The sequence below is a fragment of the Phoenix dactylifera genome, unplaced genomic scaffold (assembly GCF_009389715.1).
Source record: "Phoenix dactylifera cultivar Barhee BC4 unplaced genomic scaffold, palm_55x_up_171113_PBpolish2nd_filt_p 001323F, whole genome shotgun sequence".
Taxonomy (NCBI): domain Eukaryota; kingdom Viridiplantae; phylum Streptophyta; class Magnoliopsida; order Arecales; family Arecaceae; genus Phoenix; species Phoenix dactylifera.
Window position 1 is genome coordinate 25,809 of NW_024068654.1, and position 7,679 is coordinate 33,487.

Below are 7,679 nucleotides of genomic sequence, written 5' to 3' on the forward strand. Positions count from 1 at the left end.
GAGATTTAAGCACATATTCATTGTATAGCGTGACACAAAATCTTGCAAGTTAGTCTTTCAGCTCCACCTTATGATTTAATGCCAATGAAAGCTACTGTGCACATTGAGGAATGGTCATGAACAAAAACAATATATAATATGTACGGCCTATCCATTGATGAGATCAATAACAAAATATATGTACATGGTATAAGGCAATGTAGTCACCAAGATGGCAACTTAAAACACACAGAAGTTATAGATCATGTAGCGAAGTACACTGCAGATATATGGTATTATAAATATTAATAACACATGCAAACACCTAGTAGATATTATGCTGGATCCAAAACGTGTGCTGGGGACATGGGATAAGTAGTCCATGACTTCAAAAGCAAGAGCGATCATAAAACCACATTCAAAACCTACTACAGTTCCATCTAGCAGGAGCTGAACTAAATAAATGTCTGATCAAGTCTACTCATTTAACAATAATTGAACTAAATCAGCCTAAAATATTTCTTCGGGTGCGTGAGAATCATATTTCGAGTCTTCTTAAAGCCAAAAAATCTACCTAGTTTGCTTGCATCGCATAAAAAAAAATGCACATGGATTTCTTTTAATTCGAGAAGCAAAACAAAAAGACCAAAGAAATATAATATAGTAAGATGATGACAACAATCCTAATCAATAAATAAATTGCAATTCAAAGAGGGGTGAGAGAAGCCTACACGTGTGTACGTCTGCCATGTGGTAGGTTAAAATAAAAAACTCTCTCTCTAAGTAAAGGTGATAGGTATGAAAGGTTACTTCCTATATTCCCCTTTCTCTTTCCATGACTACTCCTTTGTTCAGTGTGCACCCTAACCACGCTCTGCCTCTTCATCCCCTCCCTAACACCCACCAACTCTCCCTTGCCGTCTGGCAGTTGATAGTCAACTTTAAAGACCACGCAATAGCACGTATCTTGTAGGATAGTGATTACGGGTATCGATCCACAGGGACTGGGGTATAGTTGTTTTTCTTTAAAAATAAAAAAAAATATTTGAAAAAGAGAATTTGTGAAGACTATTAAACTAAGCAATTTAATAAAAGAAAATGTAATTAAAAGGATATCAGTTTGGGAGAACCTAGGGCAAGGAATTCACCACTAATATCGAAACAAGGGTTATTTATATTTTAATTTATTCTTGGATTATCATGCAAATTGGCTACAAGCCTAATAAGCATTTAAATAAAAATTCACAAAAGTAATTTGGGCATAATCCATCTTCAGTTGGCATGAAATGTCTACCCTAATCTAAGGTGGTAGCACACTGCATCTTCCTTAAGCATGGACTATCTTATATTTACTTAGTGATCATGAAGAACAGTTGTATGAACATCATACTTAAAATCACAGAAATTAAATATGATTTAAAAGAAAATATCCATTAAAACCAATAAGTTCATACAACTCCAAGAACATAAAATAAAATATAAAACCCGTGTCCCTTTGTTAGGGCTGCATCCAGCCCTAGAGAGGAATTTAAGCTTCCATGCAGTGGAGGACAGCAGCAGCAGCACAGCAGCGGGCTCCCGTCACGACCAGCTCTTCTTTCTTTCTTCCTTCGGCGACTTCCATTGAAGAACCTCCCTCTATTTTTTTATTTCTTCTTCTCCCGTGGGACTTGCCTCCGAGAGCTTGGATAATGCCTTCTCTGCTTCACGGTTGACCCTTTTATAGGCTGTAGCTCCTCCTTGCTTCTCTCCTTTCTGGTTGATCCGAACGGTGAGAGGGTAAGGATGAAGCTGAAATTTGTTGCTGCGGGAGATCTGGACGCGGGAGAAGTTGGAGCTAAATTTCGTTGGCTGAAGTCGGCTTGATCCTTGGAGCTCGGATGGCGAGGACGTGGAGCATGGGAGCTGGGAGGATCTCGGAATGTTGAGATGTGATCCGGAGGACGTTGGGCTGCTCCATGAGATCCGGAAGAAGAGGAAGCTGTTTGACTTCCTTCGGCTGGGAAGAAGCTGAACCGAGGAAGCAGGGGGTTCGGTTGGCAGTTGAGATGAAGCTCGCGATGGGATGAAGTTGATTTGCGAACGTGTTTGTGGTGTTGGTTGGGATTTTGTGGGAGGAGGGAACGAGAGAAGGAAGATCCTGGGAACAGGGGAGCTGGGACGGACGTGGAAGGAATCCGAAGGAGATGGTTGGTTTTGGTGGAACCGTGGAGCTGGGACGGACGTGGAAGGAATCCGAAGGAGATGGTTGGTTTTGGTGGAACCGTGGAGCTGGGATTTGATTCCAAAGCAGAGGAATGATGCTGTTGAAGCTCTTGCGGATGAGGTTGTTCCGGAAACAGGGGAGATGGGATCAAACTAGAAGAGGAGGACGCGGAAGCTAATCTTGCGAACGGGAAGAAGCTTGAGGTTGGTTGGCAGCGGGATAAGGATGGATCACGAACAGATTACGCGTGAAACAGGGGAGGCTTAGCAGCTGGGATAATACGGATGACGTGGGAAGATAGGTTTGATTTGCGGTTGGCTGAGATCCGAGGAGATGATCGGAAGGGATAAAGCTGGGAGCTAGTTGGTTCATCCCGTGGATAAGCTGAGGATTTGGTTCTCGGTTGACAGTTTAGATGAAACTTCCGTGAAGCTTGGGAACGGCTGGCATCTGGGGTGAATCCGTAGATGAGGAGAGGGTGAGGACGCTAGATTCGGCTGGGAATATGGGAAGAGATGGGATCTGTTTCAACAAAGGGGAGGATGCATTTGAATGCCGTGAAGCTCGGGAAGATGTGATCTAATCTGGAACGTGGAAGAGAAGCTGGATGTGTGAAACAGGGGAGTTAATTCAAAGATGAGGAAGCGAATGAGGGTGATGCGGATGATGGGATGAAGATGAGAGAATCCGTGGATGATGGATAGCTTGATATGGCTGGGAGCTGATCGCGTTGAAGGAGTCGGCTTGGATGGGGGGGGGTTGTTTGGATTTGACTAAAGGTTGATCCGTGAGAACAGGGGAATCACAGAGAGGATGCATGAGGTGCTGGGATGTTTAGTTGGTTTTGTTAACGGAGAAGAGATGGAATGAGAATGGGTTGAGGCTTTGGGATCCGTGCAACTAAATGATATACTTTGAGATATGAGAAACAAATAATTGAAGGGATTTTATTAAACTAGGATCATGTGGCAAAAGAGTTGGGTGACTGAATCAGAGGGTCTTGATTTGCGGGGTGCATATGATTTGGGTTCAGGGATCATCCCAAATAAGTTTGACTTGACCTGCATTCATTAGGCTTAATCATTAAATAATTAAAGCAACTCGAATTACCTCTGCTAATTATTAAAATGCAATGATGATGGTAACACATATTTTATGGTTAAATTTACGAAATATGTGAATTAAAATGATGATAAGTGCTATGAATAAAAGGTTAATTTATGCATTATTTAGCACTTATCAGCAGTAACCTCATCTTCCTCTCCACCACTTCTGTCATCGACAGTGCCCTTTGTGGTCGCCTTTGTTGCTCAACCCATCATTTTCAGTTTCATCAACTATTGCCTAGCCACCATGCACCACTTTCCTCACCTTCTACAATGACAGCATTGATGCTCTCTAATTCCTTGATACTAATGGCCTCGATGAGGTCAATTCTGCCTATGACCTCTCTAACTGTTTTCTCATTGAGACAAACACCTGCAGAAACATCATCAACAGCAGTGGCGGCGGCAGCAATAGTGGAGACAGTGAGTATGATGGGGTTGGTGAAATGTTATATAAGAAAATGCAGACCTTCCATGAGTAGATCACCTGCACACAAAAACTCTATCCACTGGAATCCTGCAGCTACTTTGTCTTCTTCATCACCTCCTACTATTTGGCCAAGTCAATCTTATCTTTCCTCCCTAGAAAGTTTCCTAGCCCAATGTGATTCCCACCGTAAGTTTGAGATTGTTGCCTATTTCTAAAGCATGGGAAGAAAAAGACAAATGTTGGTGTCAAGTCATCAAGGGAGATCAAGGTAAGCAAGGGAGCAGGCATGAAAGGACAAACAACAACACTGGCATCGATGCATTGAGGGAGGTTGTTGCAGAGTTATTGAGGGAGATCAACAGGAGCAAGCATGGAAGGAAGGATGCCAACATCTGCATTGAGTTGTCGAAGGAGGTTGAGATGAGTAAGTGTTTGAGGTCATTTTGGATTTTAATTAATTGAACCATCAATATGCTGATCAGATGCTAGGATCCATCACCCTATATCACTACAAGAGTCCATCTGATGCATGCCACGCCATATTATTAAACAATTTATGCCATGTCATTTGAGGCACAACCCAAAGGTGCTATTATGGGGATCTATCAAATGTGCTACCATCCAATCATTAATGAATGTGATATGACCAAGGGAGAGGAAGCGGCCTGCACCAATTTGTCAAGCCAGTTCTAGCTTCATAAGCTACGGCAGCACACTATGTAAGCGTCTCATCATATTTGTAGGCTATCTTCAATATTAATCATATTGGTCCATACCCAAATAAAGAGAACCTCACTTAACCACATCATGATAAATCATCCCTGTGGCTGCCAATGCCTAATTGTTTAGGCCAAGCATTGAGCGAAAGAGTCACAAGCCAAGTTGAAAACAATTTAAGGTTCTTGCCATCTTTTCTCTCTCCTAATCTCATATTTTCTCTAACTCCTTCACCCTATCTGCATGACCCCTCAAACTACCAAAAAGAGACATCTTAACTTTCTCTCTCTTATCATCCTTAAGTCCTTGTGCCCCCATGACCAAGTCAGTGTGGTCCCCACTCACCCTCCAATCTCTCAAACTAACCCATGTCTCATCCCACAGCTCTCTTCCTCCCATCTATATAATACTCTCAACAGAGCTAGCGAGGACTCCAGTACACCATTGACTTCTACCTTTCTCCTCTTCTTCTCCCACCAAACTCTCTCTCATCTCATCTTTCGACCTCTTCCTTAGCTACTCAAGGTGTGCCTTACATTCTTTAGAGCTATGACATTTTATATTGAGCTACAGGTCATATATCTACAGAGCTATGGCTCTTTATCTCGAGCTGCGGCTCATATATCTACAGAGCCAGGGCTGTGTCTCCTTTACATGTTGAGCTACGGCTCATATATTTACCAAGCTATGGCTCGTTATTTTGAGATATGATTCATAGATCTAAAAGGTACAGCTATTTTCCATTCAAGCAATGGCTAATAGAACCATGGTTCTTTTTATCCCGATATAAGGCCCTGTTTCTATCTCAAGTTGCAGCTTGAAGGTTTTAGAACCATGGCTCTTGTTCTTCATGAACCAAGGCTGTCTCTCAACAAATCCCCTTGAATTTCTTCCCCATGAGCCAGAGCTCACATGGTCATTGAACTTGTTGGCCCTTATCCTTTGATGGCAGTCCCATTTGCATTGCCTCAACATGTCATAGCTGCAGTAGGGTCAGAACCAGCAGCATTTTGCATGATAGTTTTGTTCTTTTAACATACCCGTCCTTTTTCCTTCCCTAAATAATCAAAACATTACAAGGATGGCTTGATACTTTAAGCATCAGTTTCATTGACTCATAATAAACATCACTGTGTGGTGCAGTTATTCTGTGCCCCTATGTTTCCCCAGTTCATTTTCTCACGTTCTCCCTTAATGGTTTTTCTAATGTGGCATACCATAGTCATATAGCATTCCAACAATCAGTGGCCAAATCTCGTCCCTCACCATTCATTATAGGATTCATAGGGGCATTGACATGTCAGAGAGATACAAATGAATTATCAATTATATATGCACACGGAAATAAAGATGCATGTGTATACATCCATGAACGATGATTCTTGGTGAATGTATTTCTTTTCTTTTTGCTAAGAGAAAGTGGATGCATTTCTTTAATGCTTGATCGCATACTAGGTCTCATCTAATTGATTTGTCTATTCTATGGGCTGAGCATCCCAGGTTAAATAAAGATAACTCTTTCATTGCTGTTTGCTCAGGTCCTAGTATTGGCATATGTGAACTTAACACGAGTTGACACCATGAATTTGAGGGCCTCATCCAATCAAATTATTGACTTGAACCATAGCATGCAGAAAGACTTAACATGAATTGGGAATTTGGGATAGTTAAGTTGTTGGCTTAACCTAATTAGATACAAAATATGGCTTCAACGCAGTTAACCTATAGGACTAGGCTAATTGGTTTTGTATCATATGAAAGATTTAGTTGTTACGAAATGAGTCTGCAAGCACATCATTGAAAATTCAAATTTAAGCAACTTGCACATTTTATACATAAGATTCTTAGTGTACTTTATGGGGATTGTGTTCTAATTTATCTAGTTGCTATGAGAATCTTTCCTTAAAGATGAATATCGTTCCCTAATTTAAACCATGTCAAAGTCCTATTTTATCCATTCTCTTTCCAAGTCTCGTAGAACCTTAGAGACTTGCTCTCGATTACATGCTCCTGTGAGGATGATAGTGTTATTTTGATGATTAACAAGCAATTATCAAGAGCATGCTATAAGTTAAATTGATATTTCATTTATAAGTTCATTACTCTCAGTATATTTGGTTAATTGAAAATAGATACATGACCTTGTTCATTTGAATGAATCTAACCTTGAGAATGCAGCAAAGTGTGGATTGAGTCGACCCATAGGTTGATTGGGTCGACCCCGGCACATCAAGAAATCATCTGGCACACTCCTGCAAAAATGGCACAAATGAACAGTGAGTTGGGTCGACCCAAGGTAAGCATGAGTCGACCCAACCATGAAGAACCTCAAAATACAACTGAAGAATGCTCTCTGGATTTACTGAGAGGGTCGACCCACACAGTGGTTGAGTCGACCCAAGCTTGAGTCGACCCAAACCCTGAGAGGGTCGACCCAAAGGCAAGACAGAAAGACAGACAGAAAATGGTTCTCTGGAATTACTGAGAGGGTCGACCCAAAAAGAAGTTGAGTCGACCCAAGTGGACTTTGAGTCGACCCAAAGAATGGTTGGGTCGACCCATGGGAAGGAAGGCTGAAACTGAGGTTTCTGTGGTTTCTGAGAGGGTCGACCCAAGGAATGGTTGAGTCGACCCAAGGCAAAGTTGGGTCGACCCAAGGACAGGTTGAGCCGACCCAAACACGGGCTGAACAGTAACGGCTAGTTCTGCAACTGTACTTTTTGTCCTTTCCAAGGTGTGTAACGGCTAGTTTTTCAAATCTAACCATTGGGGCTTGTCCAAAGAAGGTGGGAAGCTATTTAAAGAGGCACTATTCATCAGAGAGATGATCTTTTGAGTGGAATATCAAAGAATACACAAGAAAACAAAAGTGCCCTAATCTTCTTCATCAAGAGCTTCATTCAAGAATCAAAGAAAGGGATTGAGTAGATTCAAAGAGGCATCAAGAGCTCCTTCCCCTCTTGAAGAGTGAAGCATCCTTGACAAAGAAGAGCAAAGCGACTTCAAAGCGATAAATACTTTCTAACTCTTCTTTGTAGTTCATATTGTTTTATATGCTCATTTAGGAGTTTAAATCTTTTCTTTTTATTTGTCAAACACTTTGTAAAGGTTCGTTGGTGAGCCCGCAAAACCAACAAAGGTTTTTGGTGAACCCGAAAAACCAAAGTGTAAAGGTTCGTTGGTGAGCCCGCAAAACCAACAAAGGTTTTTGGTGAACCCGGAAAACCAAAGTGTATAGGTT